Source organism: Pristiophorus japonicus, chromosome 1 (genome assembly GCF_044704955.1).
Source record: "Pristiophorus japonicus isolate sPriJap1 chromosome 1, sPriJap1.hap1, whole genome shotgun sequence".
NCBI lineage: Eukaryota > Metazoa > Chordata > Chondrichthyes > Pristiophoridae > Pristiophorus > Pristiophorus japonicus.
The window spans coordinates 527,651,495-527,674,204 of NC_091977.1; the positions used below are offsets into that span (position 1 = coordinate 527,651,495).

General features: G+C 45.6%; 1 long non-coding RNA gene across 1 annotated transcript in view; it reads right to left on the minus strand.

Moving 5' to 3' along the window:
* Positions 1 to 15,999: 15,999 nt before the first annotated feature.
* LOC139260616 (uncharacterized) overlaps positions 16,000 to 22,710 on the minus strand; it is a 41,690-nt gene continuing 34,979 nt past the window's right edge. Inside the window, exon 3 of the long non-coding RNA XR_011592822.1 lies at positions 16,000 to 16,129. This is a non-coding gene — a long non-coding RNA (uncharacterized lncRNA). The remainder of the gene's footprint in view (positions 16,130 to 22,710) is intronic.

The window sequence follows — 22,710 nt, forward strand, 5'->3', positions numbered from 1 at the left end:
TGAAGCACTTTGTGATGAGCGGCGGATGTGAAATATGCACCTTCATTCGCTTTCTCTTCTATGACCCTTAAAAAATGTAACCCCCTTATGGTATTTCTCATCACTCTTGGAATTTCAATCTGAACTTGGGAAAGAAACATAACTCTTGGTGAAATTCATTTAAGTGAGTATTCGAGAAATTACCAAGCCAATTATTCACCTTTATCAAAAGTTATTCATGTAAACAGCATAAAACGCACATGGACCCCAGGAACTCAAGCTCACAATAAGTGGATTACCATTCATTACAGCTCAGCAATTTTTGAAGCCCATTTGTTGAAACGGTGACATTTTATTTGAATGCGTAGCTTTATAGTGGCTGATTTTAAAAATTAATTCCTGGGATGTGGGCATCGTTGGCAAGGTCAGCATTTATTGCCCGTCCCTAATTGTCCTTGGAAGGTGGTGGTGAGCCGCCTTCTTGCATCACTGCAGTCCTTATGGTGAAAGTGCTCCCACAACGCTGTTAGGTAGGGAGTTACAGGATTTTGACCCAGCGAAGATGAAGGAACGCCGATATATTTCCAAGTCAGGATTGTGTGTAACTTTGAGGTGGTGGTGTTCCCATGCACCTGTTGCCCTTGTCCTTCGAGGTGCTGGAGGTCACGAGTCTGGGAGCTGCTGTCGAAGAAGCCTTGACGAGTTGCTGCAGTGCATCTTGTAGATGATACACACTGCAGCCACAGTGCGCTGGTGGTGGAGGGAGTGAATGTTTAAGGTTTGATTAAAGCTTACCTTGAGTCTACAGCACAATTCAGCCCAACTGGTCTATGTCGGTGTTTATGGTTCACAACCCTTCTTCATCTTACCTTATCAGCATATCCTTCTATTCCTTTCTCCCTCATAGAAACATAGAACAATAGAAAATAGGTGCAGGAGCAGGCCATTCAGCCCTTCGAGCCAGCACCACCATTCAATATGATAATTGCTAATCATGCAACTTCAGTACCCCATTCCTGCTTTCTCTCCATATCCCTTGATCCCTTTAGCCGTAAGGGCCACATCTAACTCTCTTTTGAATATATCTAACAAACTGGCCTCAACAACTTTCTGTGTTAGAGAATTCCACAGGTTCACAATTCTCTGAGTAAAGAAGTTTCTCCTCATCTTGGTTCGAATGGCTTACCTCTTATCCTTAGACTGTGACTCCTGGTTCTGGACTTCCCCAACATCGGGAACATTCTTCCTGCATCTAACCTGTCCAATCCCATCAGAATTTTATGTTTCTATGCGATCTGCTCTCATTCTTCTAAATGCCAGTGAATATAAGCCTAGTCGATCCAGTCGTTCTTCATATATCAGTCTGGTGAACCTTCGCTGCACTCCCTGAATGTCCTCAGATTAGGAGACCAAAACTGTACACAATATTCAAGGTGTGGCCTCAACAAGGCCCTGTACAACTGCAGTAAGACCTCCCTGCTCCTATACTCAAATCTTCTCGCTATGAAGGCCAACATGCCATTTGCCTTCTTCACCACCTGCTGTACCTGCATGCCAACTTTCAATGACTGATGTACCATGACACCCAGGTATCGTTGAACCTCCTCTTTTCCTAATCTGTCACCATTCAGATAATATTCTGTCTTCCTGTTTTTGCCACCAAAGTGGATAACCTCACATTTATCTATATTATACTGCATCTGCTATGCATTTGCCCACTCACCTAACCTATCCAAGTCACCCTGCAGCCTCTTAGCATCCTCCTCACAGCTCACACTGCCACCCAGCTTAGTGTCATCTGCAAACTTGGAGATGTTACATTCATGTGCTTAGCTCGATAAATGCATCAATGTTATTCACCTCATCTACTCCTTGTGGTTGTATATTCCACATGCTAATCACTCTCTGGGTAAATAAGTTTCTTCTGAATCCTCGATTGGATTTATTGGTGACAAATAAATCTGTAACATCATAAACCACTAAAAGCTAACTGTAAGGATGTTATATACCAATACTTTTATGATACCCATAAATATAATGCCTTTATTTTCATATTCATCAGAGACATTCAGATTTTGATGCTTCATCAAATTGTGAAGTATTCTGAGAGCCCCTTAGACTTTGGGAAACATCTGGATTTTCACATGGCATACATTAACATTATTGTTGGTATTATGCTCTCTTGCAACTGAACATGCAGTCAGACCACCCCAGTTGTTACAGAAACGTATAAACATAGCAACAAAAGTAGACCATTCAGCTCCTTGAGCCTGTTCTGCCACTCAATCAGATCATGTATAAGATTATAAGGGGGGTTGACAAGGTGGATTCTGAGAGGATATTTCCACTGATGGGGGAGGCTAGAACTAGAGGGCATGATCTTAGAATAAGGGGCCACCTATTTAAAACTGAGATGAGGAGAAATTTCTTCTCTCAGAGGGTTGTAAATCTGTGGAATTCACTGCCTCTGAGAGCTGTGGAATATTGAATAAATTTAAGACAGAAATAGACAGTTTCTTATACGATAAGGGGATAAGGGGTTATGGGGAGCGGGCAGGGAAGTGGAGCTGATTCCATGATCAGATCAGCCATGATCTTATTAAATGGCGGAGCAGGCTCGAGGGGTCGTATGGCCTACTCCTGTTCCTATTTCTTATGATCTTGTGATTGATCTGTATCTCAACTCCAGGTATCTGCCTTTGAATCATATCTCTTGATACCTAACAAAAATCTACTGATCTCAGTCTCGAAACTATCAATTGACCCAGGATCCGCAAACTTTTTGGGGGACAGAGAATTCCAGATTTCCACTATCCTTTGTGTGAAAAAGTTCTTCTGTCAATCAACATCACAGAAACAGATGCTCCGGTCAATATCACATTGATGTTTGTGGGAGCTTGCTGTGCGCAAATTGGCTGCTGCGTTTCCTACATGACAATAGTGACTACACTTCAAAAGTACTTCATGGGCTGTAAAGTGATTTGCGTCATCCTGAGGTTGTGAAATTTGCTATTTAAGATTTGCTATTTGCTATGTAAGATTCTGAGGGGGTTCGATAGGTTAAATGCAGAGAGGCTGTTTACTCTTGTGGGGAATCTAGAACTAGGGGGCATAGTCTCAGAATAAGGGGTCACCCATTTAAATCGGAAATGAGGAAGAATTTCTTCTGTCAGAGGGTCGTGAATCTTTGGAATTCTCTACTCCAGACAGCTGTGGAGGCTGGGTCATTGAATATGTTTGAGATGGAGATAGACAGATTTTTGAACAATAAGGGAGTCAAGGGTTATGGGGAGCGGGCAGGGAAGTGGAGTTGAGGCCATGATCTTATTGAATGGTGGAGCAGGCCTACTCCTGCTCCTAATACTTATGCTCTTATTTAAATGCAAGTTCTTTCTTTCCTACTTTCTTAAACTAGCTCTCATTGTAAGATTGTGGCCTCTTGTTCTTCATTCCCCTACCGGAGGAAACGGTTTCTCTGTAGTTACACTTCATCGGTTTAATCATCACATTTTAGATCATCCCCTCAACCTCCTAACCTATTTCCTTAGCTTGTTTGCCTCCAATGCTCCAATGGACTATATACAGCAGGAACCTCTAAGCGCTGTCTCCGCAAGATCCTGCAAATTCACGGGAGGATAGATGCACCAACGTCAGTGTTCTCGATCAGGCCAACATCCCCGGCATCGAAGCACTGACCACACTTGACCAGTTCCATTGGGCGGGCCACATCGTCCGCATGCCTGACACGAGACTCCCTAAGCAAGCGCTCTACTCGGAACTCCTACTCGGCAAGCGAGCCCCATGTGGGCAGACAAAACGTTTCAAGGACACCCTCAAAGCCTCCTTGATAAAATGCAACATCCCCATTGACACCTGGGAGTCCCTGGCCCAAGACCACCCTGAGTGGAGGAAGAGCATCTGGGAGGGTGCTGAGCACCTCGAGTCTCATCGCCGAGAGCATGCAGAAAGCAAGCGCAGGCAGCGGAAGGAGCTTTCCTTCAACCACTCTCTGCCCCATCTGTGTCAGAGACTGTAGATCCTGCATTGGACTCATCCGTCACCTGAGAACTCACTTTTAGAATGGAAGCAGGTCTTCCTCGATTCCGAGGGACTGCCTATGATGAGTTTGCTTGCCAGATACGAGACTCCCTAAGCAAATGCTTTATGCGGAGCTCCTTCGTGGTAAACGAGCCAAAGGAGGACAGCCTCCCTGGTAAAGTGCGTCATCACCACTGACATCTGGGAGACCCTGGCCGAAGACCGCCCGAGGTGGAGAAAGTGCATTCGGGAGGGCGTTGAGCTCATTGAGTCTCAACGCAAAGAGCGTGAAGAGGCCAAGCGCAGGCAGCGGAAGGAGCGCGCGGCAAACCAGTCCCACCCACCCCTTCCCTCGACGAATGTCTGTCCCACCTGTGACAGGGTCTGTGGCTCTTGTATTGGACTGTTCAGCCATTAAAGGACTCACTTAGGGAGTGTAAGCAAGTCTTCCTCGATTCTGAGAGACTGCCTATGATGATGATGATTCCGGCAGTTCTGTGAGATCGAAGATGAACATGATACATGACAGAAGCAGCTAATGAAGTTAAACGTGTTTGTTTCATTTAACTGTTTCCACCTTTCGGTCAAGCGACCAACTAATCTGGCAGACATATTTGATATTATTTATTTATAGAATGGCTTAATTTCACCGCTCTTCGACAAGCCTTTTGCCATCTTGTCACCAAGGACAGAGTGATGATGATGATCCCTCCTCTCATAAAGTTCTTGCTGATGCCAGGGTATGGTTCCCTCAGGTGCTGATCGCCCTCCGACCCCTACCCAAACGCCCTCCCTTGAAGCCTCCGCGCCTCTCAACTCACAACGTTTCAGTGGGCGCCAGTGCCAACGACAAAATGTTTTAACCGTCGAAATGGAAACCTTGTTGATTACAAAAGTAATTACGAAGTAATACAATGGAAGGTCATTTGCATATCTGAATACAAAAGCTCCCAGTGCTTAAACTCACCATGAGGGAGTAAAAATCTAAGGTTGAAAAGAATGGGCCTTTGTGCGACCGCGCTTTTTTTCATGGAGAGTGTTCCACTTTAAGTGATTAAAATGAGAAAGAAAATCAGCGAGGCACTAATTGTCAAAAAAAAAAATGATTCACGTGAATGATGTCCATACATTATGTAAAAGAACATGGGACAATTAAGCGTGCTGTCTTTGTCACTTTGATCTGGGTGATTGTGACAGTTTTATGATGATTCAATCAGAACGGTCCCTTTGACTTAAAATCTGCAGCCAATTCAGCTCCCTGACTTGCTCATATTTAATTGAGCTGGCAGTTATTATGTAAGATGTTTGTCATTCGATCACATGTTGTAGCTGTCCTTCGGGTGAATGACATCTGCACTGCAATCTTAATGCTCTTACCAACAGGAGACGATGCAGCCTGCACAGACTTGGCCAGTTGTAGTGCTTAACTCGAAACTGTTCATCACCCATCAATGATGCTCACAGTCCATTAAGTTCTTGCTACATCTGCTGTTTTCCTTGTTAGTTTAAGTAATGGTTGATAATAAAGAATGAATATAATCAGGCAAAGATTCGTGAGTGATTTTTCAACGGGTGCCCCGATCATGTCTGCTGCAATTTTAGAACTTTACATCTATATGCAACAATAACAGCGTGTATTTATATAGCACCTTCACTGTCGTAAAACATCCCAAGGGGTTATCAAACCACCAAGCCATGTAAGGCAATATTAGCCTGTTTCTTTCTTTTTCTCTCCTTGTCTCTAATGGCAGTTGGTCATTATCCCACCATTCACACCCTCCCTTGACTAATGTTTTTCTAACTCTTGGCATTACCATTTGAATTTGGGCCATCATCCCTTTTGTCTCTCTAATCTCTCCTGTCTTCCACCCTATCACCGACCTTCCCTTTTGTTCTTTCTTCCCCTCCCCCTTTCAGTGCGTGTTAAGAATCTGTTCTTTCCGAACACTCACCAATTCTGACGAAGGGTCATCGATCCGAAACGTTAACTCTGCTTCCTCTCCACAGATGCTGCCTGACCCGCTGAGATTTCCAGCATTGTCTGTTTTTATTCCAGATTCCAGCATCCACAGTATTTTTCTTTTGTATTATCTAAGGAGTTATTAGGACAGGTGACAAACGCTCGGTCAAAGAGATAGGTTTTAAGAATCGCCTTAAAGGAGGAGAGAGAGAGGTAGAGTGGCGGAGAGGTGTGGGGAGGGAATTCCAGGGCTTAGGGCCCCGGCAGCTGAAGACACGGCTGCCAATGGTGCAGGAGGCCAGAATTGGAAGAGCGCAGATATCTCGGAGGGTTGTAGGGCAGAAGGAAGTTACAGAGATAGGGAGGGGGTCAAAGCCATGAAGGGATTTGACAACAAGGACAAGAATCTTTAAATCGGGGTGTTGCCAGACAAGTAGCCAATATAGATCAGCGAGCACAAGGGGTGATGGGTGAACGGAACTTGGTGCGAGTTCAAATATAGGACAGCACAGTTTTTGATCACCTCTAGTTTATGGAGGATAGAATTTGGGATGCCAGCCAGGAGTGAGTTGGAATAGTTGAGTCTGGCAATAGCAAAGGCACGGATGAGGGTTTCAGCAACTAAAATTTGAAAATCGGGTTCAGATAACTTATCAAAGGGTAAGTTTATATATTAAATACACAAATCTTCAGCTCACAGTGAGATAGATGTATGGACTGAAGCTATAATATTTGCTGGAAATAAGAAAGTGATTCCCACTGCGAGTAGTGCAGGCCAGTGACACCATCATTCATTATGTAAATAATGATTTGTATGCACGCAATAAAGTTTAATTTATCAGAATACCCGTGAGACATCTTATGTAAATCTGAAGGTAGAAATACGACAACGCAGCGCTTAAATAGACACTTGTGAATAATCACACAGCAAGCCTCACATCCAGCGTCCAACACATCCTCCAGATTCGCTGACAAATTCCATTTGCAATTAGCTTCCAAACTGTGCCTCAAGTCAAAGTATGTCAAAGGCACCAACATTTGCAGGAAATAAATGTCAAAGTAACATAGAAACATAGAAACATAGAAAATAGGTGCAGGAGCAGGCCATTCAGCCCTTCTAGCCTGCACCGCCATTCAATGAGTTCATGGCTGAACATGAAACTTCAGTACCCCCTTCCTGCTTTCTCGCCATAACCCTTGATCCCCCGAGTAGTAAGGACTTCATCTAACTCCCTTTTGAATATATTTAGTGAATTGGCCTCAACTACTTTCTGTGGTAGAGAATTCCACAGGTTCACCACTCTCTGGGTGAAGAAGTTTCTCCTCATCTCGGTCCTAAATGGCTTACCCCTTATCCTCAGACTGTGACCCCTGGTTCTGGACTTCCCCAACATTGGGAACATTCTTTCTGCATCTAACCTGTCTAAACCCGTCAGAATTTTAAACGTTTCTATGAGGTCCCCTCTCATTCTTCTGAACTCCAGTGAATACAAGCCCAGTTGATCCAATCTTTCTTGATAGGTCAGTCCCGCCATCCCGGGAATCAGTCTGGTGAACCTTCGCTGCACTCCCTCAATAGCAAGAATGTCCTTCCTCAAGTTAGGAGACCAAAACTGTACACAATACTCCAGGTGTGGCCTCACCAAGGCCCTGTACAACTGTAGCAACACCTCCCTGCCCCTGTATTCAAATCCCCTCGCTATGAAGGCCAACATGCCATTTGCTTTCTTAACCGCCTGCTGTACCTGCATGCCAACCTTCAATGACTGATGTACCATGACACCCAGGTCTCGTTGCACCTTCCCTTTTCCTAATCTGTCACCATTCAGATAATAGTCTGTCTCTCTGTTTTTACCACCAAAGTGGATAACCTCACATTTATCCACATTATACTTCATCTGCCATGCATTTGCCCACTCACCTAACCTATCCAAGTCACTCTGCAGCCTAATAGCATCCTCCTCGCAGCTCACACTGCCACCCAACTTAGTATCATCCGCAAATTTGGAGATACTGCATTTAATCCCCTCGTCTAAATCATTAATGTACAATGTAAACAGCTGGGGCCCCAGCACAGAACCTTGCGGCACTCCACTAGTCACTGCCTGCCATTCTGAAAAGTACCCGTTTACTCCTACTCTTTGCTTCCTGTCTGACAACCAGTTCTCAATCCACGTCAGCACACTACCCCCAATCCCATGTGCTTTAACTTTGCACATTAATCTCTTGTGTGGGACCTTGTCGAAAGCCTTCTGAAAGTCCAAATATACCACATCAACTGGTTCTCCTTTGTCCACTTTACTGGAAACATCCTCAAAAAATTCCAGAAGATTTGTCAAGCATGATTTCCCTTTCACAAATCCATGCTGACTTGGACCTATCATGTCACCATTTTCCAGATGCACTGCTATGACATCCTTAATAATTGATTCCATCATTTTACCCACTACTGAGGTCAGGCTGACCGGTCTATAATTCCCTGTTTTCTCTCTCCCTCCTTTTTTAAAAAGTGGGGTTACATTGGCTACCCTCCACTCCAAAGGAACTGATCCAGAGTCAATGGAATGTTGGAAAATGACTGTCAATGCATCCGCTATTTCCAAGGCCACCTCCTTAAGTACTCTAGGATGCAGTCCATCAGGCCCTGGGGATTTATCGGCCTTCAATCCCATCAATTTCCCCAACACAATTTCCCGACTAATAAAGATTTCCCTCAGTTCCCCCTGCTTACTAGACCCTCTGACCCCTTTTATATCCGGAAGGTTGTTTGTATCCTCCTTAGTGAATACCGAACCAAAGTACTTGTTCAATTGGTCCGCCATTTCTTTGTTCCCCGTTATGACTTCCCCTGATTCTGACTGCAGGGGACCTACGTTTGTCTTCACCAACCTTTTTCTCTTTACATACCTATAGAAACTTTTGCAATCCGCCTTAATGTTCCCTGCAAGCTTCTTCTCGTACTCCATTTTCCCTGTCCTAATCAAACCCTTTGTCCTCCTCTGCTGAGTTCTAAATTTCTCCCAGTCCCCAGGTTCGCTGCTATTTCTGGCCAATTTGTATGCCACTTCCTTGGCTTTAATACTATCCCTGATTTCCCTAGATAGCCACGGTTGAGCCACCTTCCCCTTTTTATTTTTACGCCAGACAGGAATGTACAATTGTTGTACTTCATCCATGCGGTCTCTAAATGTCTGCCATTGCCCATCCACAGTCAACCCCCTAAGTATCATTCGCCAATCTATCCTAGCCAATTCACGCCTCATACCTTCAAAGTTACCCTTCTTTAAGTTCTGGACCATGGTCTCTGAAATTACTGTTTCATTCTCCATCCTAATGCAGAATTCCACCATATTATGGTCACTCTTCCCCAAGGGGCCTCGCACAATGAGATTGCTAATTAATCCTCTCTCATTACACAACACCCAGTCTAAGATGGCCTCCCCCCTAGTTGGTTCCTCAACATATTGGTCTAGAAAACCATCCCTTATGCACTCCAGGAAATCCTCCTCCACCGTATTGCTTCCAGTTTGGCTAGCCCAATCTATGTGCATATTAAAGTCACCCATTATAACTGCTACACCTTTATTGCATGCACCCCTAATTTCCTGTTTGATGCCCTCCCCAACATCCCTATTACTGTTTGGAGGTCTGTACACAACTCCTACTAACGTTTTTTGCCCTTTGGTGTTCTGCAGCTCTACCCATATAGATTCCACATCATCCAAGCTAATGTCTTTCCTAACTATTGCATTAATCTCCTCTTTAACCAGCAATGCTACCCCACCTCCTTTTCCTTTTATTTTATCCTTCCAAATGTTGAATACCCCTGAATGTTGAGTTCCCAGCCCTGATCATCCTGGAGCCACGTCTCCGTAATCCCAATCACATCATATTTGTTAACATCTATTTGCACAATTAATTCATCCACCTTATTGCGGATACTCCTTGCATTAAGACACAAAGCCTTCTTTGACCATCTTTGCTGTATAAGTGACCATCTTTGCTGTATATCCGCGCACGGTGAGTTTTCTAATAAATTTGGATGCAGAGAGGATATTTCCACATATGGAAAACTAAGACTAGGGGATATGATCTTAGAATAAGGGACCAACCATTTAAAACTAAAATGAGGAGAAATATCTTCACTCAGAGAGTTGTAAATCTATGGAATTCTCTGCCCCAGAGAGCTGAGGAGGCTGGGTCATTGAATATATTTAAGGCGGAGATAGACAGGTGTTTGAGCGATGGGAGTGAAGGGTTATGGGGAGCGGTTAGGGAATTGGAGCTGAGTCCATGATCAGATCAGCCATGATCTTATTGAATGGCGGAGCAGGCTCGAGGGGCCAAATGGCCTACTCCTGCTCCTATTTCTTATGTTCTTAAACACATTTCTTATTATTGCAAGAAGCATTGGTGTTGGGAGGCAGCTGCCCGTGACCTAACTCACACCAAGTCCCGCTCACCCATCACCCCTGTGCTCGCTGAGCTACATTGGCTTCCGATTAAGCAACGCCTCGATTTCAAAAGTCTCATCCTTATTTTCAAATCCCTCCATGGCCTCGCCCCTCCCTATCTCTGTAATTTCCTCCAGACCCACAACCCCCCGGAGATGTCTGCTCTCCTCGAATTCTGCCCTCTTGTGCATCCCTGATTATAATAATTGCTCAACCATTAGTGGCCGTGCCTTCAACTGCCTAGGCCCCAAGCTCTGGAACTCCCTGCCTAAGCCTCTTTGTCTCTCTACCTCTCTTTCCTCATTCGAGACGCTCATTAAAACCTATCTCTTTGACCAAGCTTTTGGACACCTGTGCTAATTTCTCCTTGTGAGGCTCGGTGTCAAATTTTTAAAATCTCATAACACTCCTGTGAAGCGCCTTGAGATGTTTCACTACATTAAAGGCACTATATAAATATAAGTTGTTGTTGTTGTTGGAGTGGGAGGAAGTACTTTAACAATCGGCAATTCTTACTGCCCCATTGTACTGTGACGTTGTTTTTATCGGGGCAATATTGCTGCCAGTTTGGAAGTTTAAATGTAGTTTTAACACAGAGTAAATCTTTCACTTCAGCGCATAAAACAAATGTCAATATAGCCAGTCTTGGCGAGGAGAGCACTCCAATTAAACTCAGTAAAGGAGCAGTGAGACTGCAGAGTTCAGATGCTTAAATCTTTAAAAGTGGGAGACAAATTGATAAAGCTGTGAAACAAAAGCAAGTGGGTTTTACACAATACGAGTGAGAACAGTAGTACAGTGTTACCGGACCAGCAATCCGGAGGTCTGAGGGAGGGAGTTAGATGTGGCCCTTACGGCTAAAGGGATCAAGGGGTATGGAGAGAAAACGGGAAAGGGGTACTGAGGTGAATGATCAGCCATGATCTTATTGAATGGTGGTGCAGGCTCGAAGGGCCGAATGGCCTGCTCCTGCACCTATTTTCTATGTTTCTATATTTCTAATTATCCGAGAGATGGGTTCGCAATCTCACCACGGCAACTGGTGAATTTAAAATTTAGTTAATTATATAAATCTGGAATAAAAAGCTAGTAATTCTAGTTGAGACTACTCGATTGTCATAAAAAGCCATCTGGTCCATTAGAAACATAGAAACATAGAAAATAGGAGCAGTAGTAGGACATTCGGCCCTTCGACTCTGCACCGCCATTCAATATGATCATGGCTGCTCCTCTATCTCAACACCATATTCCCGCCTTTTCCCCATACCCCTGGACGACTTTTGTTTCTAGAAATCTATCTACCTCCCTCTTAAATATATTCAGTGTCTTGGCTGCCACAGCCTTCTGTGGTAGAGAATTCCACAGGTTCACCACCCTCTGAGTGAAAAAATTTCCTCTCATCTCCGTCCTAAATTTTCAACCCCGTATCCTGAGACTGTGACCCCTTATTCTTGACTTCCCAGCCAGGGGAAACATCCTCCCCGCATTCAGTCTGTCCAACCCCGTCAGAATTTTACACGTTTCGACGAGATCTCCTCTCATTCTTCTGAACTCTAGTGAAAACAGGCCCAGTCGATCCAATCTCTCCTCATACGACAGTCCTGCCTTCCCAGGAATCAGTCTGCTGAACCTTCGCTGCACTCCCTCCATGGCAAGTATATCCTTTCTTAGATAAGGAGACTGGCACTTTGCCAGACGAGGGAAGGTCACGTTAGGGAAGGAAACCTGCCGTCGTTGCCCGATCTGGTCGATATGTGTCTCCAGACCCACAGCAACGTGGTTGAATCTTTACTGCCCTCTGAAATGGCGGAGCAAGCCACTCAGTTGTATCAAACCGCGAGGAAGACCTTCACGTCACGGACTGCAGCGGTTCAAGAAGGCGGCTCACCAACACCTTCTCAAGGGCAATTAGGGACGGTCAATAAATGCCGGCCTTGACAGCGGCGCCCACAACCAATGAATAAAAAAAAACATAGAGGGATAGAGCATAAACCAAAGAGGCATTGCTACACGAATCTATAGTACAGGTTGAACCTCCCTTATCCAACTCCCTCGGGACCTGGCCTGTGCTGGATAAGGGATTTTTTCGGACGAGGGGAGGTCACGTTAAATTGGATGGTACAGGTACTGAGCAAGGGGGATATTGGGGCTGGGTGGCTTGGGGCTGGGAGTGCGGCAGAGAGATTGTGGGGGGGGCAGGGTGGGGGCGGCCGTGGATGGCGGGGTCAGGTCAATGATTGCGGGAGTCACAGCGAGGAAGAACTTCAATTTGTTCATGTTGGAGTTCTGCACATGCGACATCCAGTGGTTGGGAATGGTGCCGGATGAGGGGTGGTACCGGATAAGGGAGTCCCAAATAAGGGATGTACAACATGTATTGGTACTGTCTGGTTTCAGACGCCCTACTATAGGAAGGATGTCAAGGCCATGAAGAGATTCTCTAAGATGATCCCAAAGACGAGAGGCTTCAGTCACGAGGAGATAAAGAACCTGAGGCTCGTGTTATTAGACCAAAGAAGGTTAAGAAGGCAGAGGAATGGAACTCAGTGGGTAGTTGCCAAGGCGTGATGGGCCAAGTGGCTTCCTTCTGTGCTGTAAAATTCCATGGGCTAGATTTTCCATTATTTCTGCATGCATACCGCCCACTTAATGTCCGTTTTAATGCTGAAATGAGGTATAACACCCATATATTGCCCATTTAGCCACAAAATGGAAACTAACAACCATTTCTCGGTCATTTATCGCTGATCGTTACTTTCAGCATATATGTAACGCTGATAAAAAATAATACCGCCCGCCCACTTTTTTTGGGCGGAAAGATCAGAATGGGCGAAAGCAACGCACATATTAACGCCGAGATTTAATAATACTGCCCGACCACTCTTTTTTGTCGCAAAGATCACATTTGCTGAAACTATTGCCCAGAAAATCGGCCAACGTTACTTCCGGCACCTCACACACATCTCACCGAAAAAATTGCTGCCAAGAAAAAACAATGTGAAAAAGGTGCTCTCACCTGAACGAACACAGCGGTATGGACACCATTTTCTAAATCGCAGGTCGCTTCATTTCAAAGGCGTTTTGGGGGAGTTTGAATGTACTCTGGAAATCTTTGAAGGTGATGTGAACATCTGGACAAAAATCTTATCATACTGTGGATGATTGGAATTTATTTTAGGTGTCTGAGTGGGGACATTTATTGTTTGTGACCAATTGGCGTAATACTGATAGTTATTGGAATGGGGCCTGTCATTTCGCAGCCTGTCTTAATGAGTACACACATGCTGCAGACGAGAGATGGCAGAAGTTATATTCAACAGCATTATGTGCCCAATCTAAGATGTGCCAGACTGATGAGGACCAGACCTTACAACCCCCGCACTTACAGGGAGAAGCCTTACCTCAAGTTGTCTGATAACACCTGCCTTCGGAGACTGCGCTTCCAAAAAGAGGTTATCAGTGAGATATGCCAGTTCATCAGGGGAGATCTGCAGCCTGCCAGCACCATTAGGATCGCACTGTCCATCGAGGTCAAGGTCACTTTCGTTCTATACGTCGGGTTCGTTTCAGGCCTCAGCTGGCGACATTTGCGCTATATCTCAGCATGCCACACATTGCTGCATTCGACAGGTCACTGAAGTCCTTTACGCTCGCAGGATGGACTTTATCAGCTTCCCCATGACCAGGGAGGCTCAGACTGAGAGGGCTTTAGGATTCTACCGAATTGCTAACTTCCCCAAGGTGCAGGGTGCAATAGACAGTACGCATATCGCAATGTGGGCACCTTTTCAGGATGCCGAAGTTTTTAGGAACCGCAAGGGGTTCCACCCTGAATGTGCAACTCGTTGTCGACCACTAGCAAATAATTATGGCAGTGAATGCTAAATTTCCGGGCAGCATCCATGATGCTCACATCCTCTGTGAGAGCACTGTATCTGACATGTTTACCAGTCAGCCATTGACCATGTTTACCGGTCAATGCTGGATGCTTGGTGACAAAGGATATGGCCTCGCCACCTGGCTGATGAACCCCCTGTGTGACACCCACACTAAAGCCAAGAAGCGTTACAATGAGAGCCATAGAACCACTCGCAATATCGTTGAGAAAACCATTGCACTGCTTAAGCAGCACCTTAGATGCCTGGACCACTCAGGAGGCGACCTCCAATACTACCCTGAGCAGGTAGCTCAATTCGTGGTGGTGTGTTCAATGCTGCACAACTTAACTATCAGGAGGGGACAAGAATTGCCAGAAGGACTGATGGTTCACCTCAGGAGAGAGAGGAAGAGGAGGACGAGGAGGTGGACGCTGACCTCGGGCCTGGCAAACAGGCTGATGCTGAAACCATGCCCCCGCCCCCCCTCTAGACTGCAGGAAAGGGCCCGTGGTGGCTACATAGCTGCAAGACTCTTACATCAGCAGCTCATAAATGAGCGCTTTGCTTGAAAGAACGTTGTTGTTATTTACAAAGCTGCAATACTGCTGGATGTGCAGCTCATACATCAATGGTGTGCATCACCTTGGTGACAGTTAAAGCTAAAGTTGATTCCAGTTAAGTGTAATTATACCCTTTCATGTTACGGAATCACCAGTGTGTAACGGTGCAGCTATCTGAGACAATGCGCAACAAGGTTATGTTGAATAAAAAAACATTTAATCCGACCATTTGTGTGAAGTCATAATTATAATTGTAAAAAAACACCCCCGCCCCACCCCACAACAATTTACCACATTGGTCACCATTTCCAGCAACACAAATGCAAACCAGCAAGGTAGCCCCCTCGCCTCCTCCCCCGACCCTCCCACCAAAATAGCACCAACAACATAAAAATCTGCCCAAGACAACACCTGCAGCCATGCACCTCACTTTCCTTTCCCCCCACCCCCACGCTTCTCCTCCCCACCTCTACCCTTTTCCCTTCCCCTCCTGACTCCAAGCCGCCTGGCCAAGGAGCTCCTCTGCTTGGTCGGCGCCGTACTGGAGACACCTCAGGTGCCCTGCGGCACGGTGCTTGGGCCCGGTACCTCCACGGTGGATGGCCACAGGAGCACTAGATGTCATTAGTGTTGAATGGATCATGGAGGTTGGGGATGCAGGCTCCTCGAAGTCGGCACTGTCATCCATTGAGAAGGGACCCAACAGATGCACGGGCAAGAATCGGTGCTCCTCAGCACCAGATTTAGGAAGGTCAGGCGAGTCCGTCCCCGTGTCCTCACCCTCTGGGCTCAGTATGGGGCCGCGCTGCTGGCTGAGCTGCAAAACATAAATGAGGTTAATAGAGGAGAAGTGGGTGCTCGGTCACAAGGCGAGTCCAGCGCTGCACACAGCCTAGACATGAAAAAAGCAACACCGCTATCAAAATCATCACAAACATCACATTTCATGACCATCACCAAATTCTGCATTGCAATGATTCCCATGAGGCCATCAATATTTAGAGAAGAATTTTATGATTCACCTATCATATAATATTGGTCAGATATGAGTGGGTGTGACATCTATTGATTTTGCATCATGCAGTGGCGTATACTTTACTCACGTGGCATCACATCAGGCTCTGCTGCTGCTTGCATAGCCGACCGGAGGTGGGTCCCCACTAGTGCGAGCACCTGCTCCTCGATGTCAGTGCGGTCGATGATGACTGGTGTCCCCCCACCCGTTCGCCTCTGCTCGGCCCTATTGCTCAAAAGCTTCTTCTGTAAAAGGTAACAACAGCACGACATGGCATGAGATCATTGCGTGATATCATTGCTAGGTACTGTCACAGAGACTGATACAACACATAACCGACAGATGTAATCATGATTGTAATGAAAATTATCATTCTTTACCTAAAGACGTACACCGTGACTGCAGGCTTTGAGTACAACCTTCCCGGTATAAGTGCAAGACAGCACATCTGATTTTAGTCACTCAGTACACTTACAATTCAAATTCTATAAATATAAATCTCCCTCTTGCCTGCCACACCAGCCAAAGAAGCACACACCACACCCACACATGCGTTCAGTCCCTCTCTGCTCCCTCTCTCCCTGTCTCCTCTTATGCGCATATAATGATGACCTCCTGAAATGCGGGAAATGAGCGTTGCCATGCCGTTGCTATGGTCGGTGACACTTCACGGCAGAAGGTCAAAAAAATTTAACGCTAACCCCCATTTCAGATCGGTCGCGGTAACGCCCATTTTCAAAAATGGAAAGTTAGGATTTTGAAAATGGCCGATAATCCGGCAATCTCAAAAGTCATTTTTACTGCCCACGCTGGAAATAACGCCCATTTTTGGCCAATCTGCACAAAAGTGGAAAGTCTAGCCCCATGATTCTACATGATATAATGTAAAGGCAATTACCACTCCTTGCCTGGAAGCAAAGAAGGGATGCAAAATTCACAAGAAACACCCCCCAGTGTTTGGGCTCATTCGAAAGGAAATTTAATTTGGGACTATCTACCGAAAAGTTTGGAACTCTAAAGTGCTTATGGAAGAAACTACGAACTTTAATAGAATTTTGGATTTTAAAAGACAAACTCAAGGCTGTGGGCGGACCTACGGAACTAGCAGGAGACAGTCTAATTAAGTGAAGCTACCTGGGTGTGAGGACTAAGTTAACCTGTCTGGAAAAATGAGTATTCGAAAATCCTTCTCCACAAGAAATATTAACATCACAAAATCACCCAGAGATAGCTACCCATCAACATGGGTCTGGACAACCATTTCAGCATATACATCACAAAGAGACCCAATCCAGCCTGTATGCGAAAGACTAAGCACAAAAGGACATTGCAATTACCAAACTAATATTTCCATCAGGAAACAGTTTTCAAACATCAACTCACCCAAAACTTATCAACTTTTAACGAGCCCGACAAAATATTACAAAGAAGAACCAAGCCCGCCAAAATTATACAAAGGATTTTGAACAGATTTGGGGCCTAGATCACAACCACTGAAATTGTATAACTGGCCTCTGTTTTTAACAGAGGTTAGGTTGCTGGGTAGCTACAAGGCTGCTACTACCTCAGATGCCATACTACATCAGGTGCTATACTGCGAGTATGTCATCAAGACAAAGAGAGAAACAAATGCGACAGTTGTAAACTAACTTTTCCAGCCTCAAAGTCCTGAAGTCCTGAAGGAAGGAAGAACATCACCATCGCAGCAGCGACCGACCACAGTCAACATGGTGTCAAGGGAAAAACAACCGCGATCTACCATTGACTAACAAAAGGATTGGTAAGCATAGTCCAGCCTGCCCTGGAGTCTAACCTAGCTAGAATTAGGTATTGGGACATATAATTTACTGTAACCCCCTTTGAATGTGTAGTGCATGGTTCTTTATTAGAGTGATTGTAAGTTTGACCTTGTATTTTCTTACTAGAGTAATAAGCCTGTATTACTTTGACTGTAATAAAACCAAAGTTCTTTTGCATCAAACCAGTGTCCTTTGCACTTTTGTCACACCCCCCCAAATAAATCCAGAGTACAGAACCCAAGGGAGTGGGAGCGATTCGAACCGCTCAAGTTGGTCAGAAGGGAACCTGACCCCTCATAGAGACCACAGCAATGACTCACTTTGTCTATCTGCAAGGCAATGAGAGCTCTAGACAGCCATGGCTCAGTGGGTAGCTGCCTCTGAAGGTCGTGGGTTGAGGTGCCACTCCAGAGACTTGAGCACAGAAATCCAGGCTGGCAATCCAGTGCCATACGGAGAGAGCACTGCACTGTTGGAGGTGCGTCTTTCAGATGAGACGTTAAATCGAGGCACCGTCTGCTCTCGAGGTTCAAGGTGACGGCTCACCACCACCTTCTCAAGGGCAGTTCGGGATGGGCAATAAATGCTGGCCTTGCCAGCGACGCCCACACCCCAGGAATGAATAAAAACAGTGTGTACCTTGGAGGGGAACTCGCAGGTGATGGTGTTCCCATGCGCCTGTTGCCCTTGACCTTCTATGTGGTAGAGATCGCGGGTTTGGGAGATGATGGTGAAGAAGCATTGGTTGGTGTAGGAGGGAGTGAATGTTTAAGGTGGTGGATGGGGTGCAAATCAAGCGGGCTGTTTTGTCCTGGATGGTGTCGAGCTTCTTGAGTGTTGGAGCTGCACTCATCCAGGCAAGTGGAGAGTATTCCATCACACTCCTGACTTGTGCTTTGTAGATGGTGGAAAGGCTTTGTGGAGTCAGGAGGTGAGACACTCGCCCGCAGAAGACCCAGCCTCTGGCCCGCTCTTGTTGCCATAGTATTTATATAGCTGGTTCAGTTACATTTCTGGTCAATGTTGACCCCCCATGATATTTTTATACTGCGGCCTAGCTGCCTGGAATCCGGCACAGGCCCGATGGGCCGAATTGCCTCCTTCTGTGCCATATCATTCCATGAATGAACCTATGCTGTACAGCTTGAGTGCAGTCGTCACCTTCATAGCCACAGAGAATGCAGTGCGGGCAGGTGAGAATAGCTCCAGGTTCTGATACAGTAGCTGATGGAGCTGCTCTATTGCTCCGTGGGTAAAATGTACTTATATAATCATAGAATAATCGAGTACTGAAGGAGGCCCTTTAGCCCATCGAGTCTGCATCGGCTCTTTCAAAGAGCAATCCAGTTGGTCCCACTCCCCTATACATTCCCCCATATCCCTGAAATGTTTTCACCTTCAACTATTTAACCAATTACCCTTTGAAGGCTACTTATCTGTATCCACCACCCTATCAGGCAGTCCTTTCCAAATCCTACCCACTCATTGTGTAAAAAAAGTTTCTCCTCGTGTCACCTCTGCTTCTTTGGTCAATCACCTTAAGTCTGTGCCCTCTCGTTATCAACCCATCAGCCATTGGAAACTGTTTCTCTTAATTTACTCTATCTAAATCCTTGACTTTAAACACCTCTATCAAATTTTCTCTTACATTTCTCTGTTCTAAGAAGAACAACCTTATACACTGCGGATCCAACAAGGCCATTCCATCGCTTACAGCATTGGTTGCCCTCACGCACCTCGTTGGTTGCCGACGAGACCACCTTGGCTATCTCGGCCCATATCTTCTGGTTGACCTTTGGGGTGGGCTGTATGACCTGTATTTCCTTTATATTCTTTCAGGGGAAATGGAGGTAAAACCTAGTGCACTGCCTCCTTAAACGCTCCTCAACTCCACTTTGGCCAGACACGATCAGATTGACTGGCTGTCTTACTTGGAGGGGGACTTTGGAGGTGTATGTGGAGATAGGTCACAGATTAGTTATGATCTCATTGTTGTTTCGTATGATGGGAAAAGCTCATAATGGGATCCTCAGCATCGAAGCACTGACCACAGTCGACCAGCTCCATTGGGTGGGCCACATTGTCCGCATGCCTGACACAAGATTACCAAAGCAAGTGTTCTACTCGAAACTCCTACACGGCAAGCGAGCCCCAGGTGGGCAGAGGAAACATTTCAAGGACATCCTCAAAGCCTCCTTGATAAAGTTCAACATCCCCACCGACACCTGGGAGTCCCTGGCCAAAGACCGCCCTCAATGGAGGAAGAGCATCCGGGAGGGTGCTGAGCCCCTTGAGTCTCGTCGCCGAGGGCATGCAGAAAACAAGCACAGGCAGTGGAAGGAGCGTGCGGCAAACCAGGCTCCCCCACCCACCCTTTCCTCCAGCCACTGTCTGTCTCACCTGTGACAGAGACTGTAATTCCCGTATTGGACTGTGCAGCCACCTGAGAACTCACTTTTAGAGTGGAAGAAAGTCTTCCTTGATTTCGAGCGACTGTCTATGATGATGATGATGATGGGATGTCTAGTTTGGCTGTCCATTCGACGGCCTCCTGAGATGCCGAGTGGAGAAATGAGGTGCCTCCCACAACAGATCTCAGTGGGCAGGTTGATGCGATGTGTTCCATGGTCTGGGACTCATGACCACTGTCACACTTTGGGCCGTCCCTCATCTTCCACTGGTGGAGCAGGTGGCCGCATCGTCCATGCCCTGTGCAGATCTGGTCGAGCGCCGTCCTCTGTTACCTCTGAGTCAGAAAGTTTCTGGGTTCAAGTCCCACGCCCAGGGACTTGAGCACAAAAAATCTAGGCTGACATTCCAGTGCAGTGCTGAGGGATGAGATGTTAAACCGAGGTCCCGTCTGCTCTCAGGTAGACGTAAAAGATCCCATGGCAATATTCCGAAGAAGAGAAGGGGAGTTCCTGACCAATATTTATCCCTCAATCAACATCTGGTCATTATCACATTGCTGTTTGTGGGAGCTGTGCGCAATTTGGCTGCCGTGTTTCCTACATTACAACAGTGACTACACTCCAAAATTACTTCATTGGCTGTAAAGTGCTTTGAGACATCCGGTGGCCATGAAAGGCGCTATATAAATTCAAGTCCTTCCTTCCTTTCTTCCTTTCTTCCTTTCTTCGAGAGAGGTCGAAGCCAGGGACCTATGTTGTTGGGTCAGTGATGAGGTGTTGGTTCTCTATGCATGCGTCCCACCATTCCGTCCATCTGGATAGTGAGTTGATACCAGCTGCGTGAATGTTGGCTGCTATTTCCCAGCATCATCTCATTGAATGGCGTTCCAGGCATGAGGGGCTAAATGGACTCTTCCTGTTCCTACGCTCCATGCTTTTGGGCCTTTTATCCTTCTTGGTAATAGAGGTCACAGGATCGGGTGGTGCTGGTGAACAAAGTATCGGGGTTTTAAACAATGACAGGCCAAATACACGTCCTGTTGGAGTTTGTATTTGTTCCAGAGATTGTAGGGAAAAGAAAAGCAGGGGGAAAAAAAATTCACACGATATTGAGCCGAATATCCATCATTCCTACAAAATAGAAATGGAATGTAAAATAATAGGTCCATATATATTACACAGAGAGACACTCACAGAGACCTACCTGCCCAGTTTTGTTTGAGTATTTATTTCAATCCCTTATTCTGCTCCCAGTACTTGTCAGACCTATTCAGCTGTACTGGAATAGGCCTATAAAGGCATTGACAAGGAACCACAGTAATAAAGTGCAGTAAAGGTTATGGATATTTGTTTTACAATGACCAATATTTTCTTTACAAGAATGGACAGTGAGCGCAAAATAAAACTCAGCAAATCAATTCAAGGGAGATATTAAAGCTCGGAAAATGCCGTGGTGGGAGTCTGAGGCAGATAGATTAGTTCAGTCTGTATTAAACTCTTGAATATTGTTGACAAGCTGATAATGTGCTTGAGTTGCTAAAGGCTTCAGTAGCCACTCAGCTGACAGCCCCGACTAAATATTCAGGCATTTGATTTAATACAAAGAACTTCAAAGAGATAGAGAGAAAAAAGAGTCAGATTATCATTATTACCAGTCACAACAGTGAGCTGCCAACACGATGCACAAGTCTCGGAATAACACAAGCTGCCAGTACCAGCCAATTTTTCTTCCTCATGCCGCTTCCCATTAAGATCTTTCTAAATCCTCAGAGAATTTTTCAATGTGCTGGGTGACTTGTTTTATTGATTGTCACATCTACCTTGAGAAACATACTCCACTCCCTTTCCAAAAACAACTTTTAGATAAGGCTTTAACGTCCCGGGGTGCTTCGCAGGGCCATCAAAACTTGTCACCGAGCGACATATTAGCACAGGTGACCAATAGCTGGGTCAAAGCGGTAGGTTTTAATGAGCACCTTAAAGGAGGAAGGAGAGGTGGAGAGGCGGAGAGACAGAAGCAAAGACTGTTCATCGCAAAAATGTAGCAGCCGGAGCTTAACATTCAACCTTTCTCATGCCTGGGTCAAATCATAACAGTACCTTCACCCCACGGACTGCAGCAGGACAAGAAGGCGGCTCGCCTCCACATGCAAGATGTTGAATCAGTTTGGGTGGAGATAAGGAATAATAAGGGGAAAAAGTCGCTGGTGGGCGTAGTCTATATGCCCTCTAACAGTAGGTACTGTTGGACGGAGTATAAAACAAGAAATAATGTCGACTTGTAATAAAGGAACGGCAATAATCATAGGCGATTTTAACCTTCATATTGATTGAACAAAGCAAATTGGCCAGGGTAGCCTTCAGGAAGAGTTCATAGAGTGTATCCGGGGTAGTTTCCTTGAATAGTATGTTGCGGAACCAACCAGGGAGCAGGCTGTCTTAGAGCTGGTACTGTGTAATGAGACAGGATTAATAAATGATCTTGCAGTAAAAGATCCTCCAGGAATGAATGACCATAACAAGGTTGAATTTCAAATTCAGTTGGAGGGTGAGAAAGTTGGTTCTCAAACGAGTGTCCTAAGCTTAAATAAAGGAGACTACAAAGGTATGAGGCAG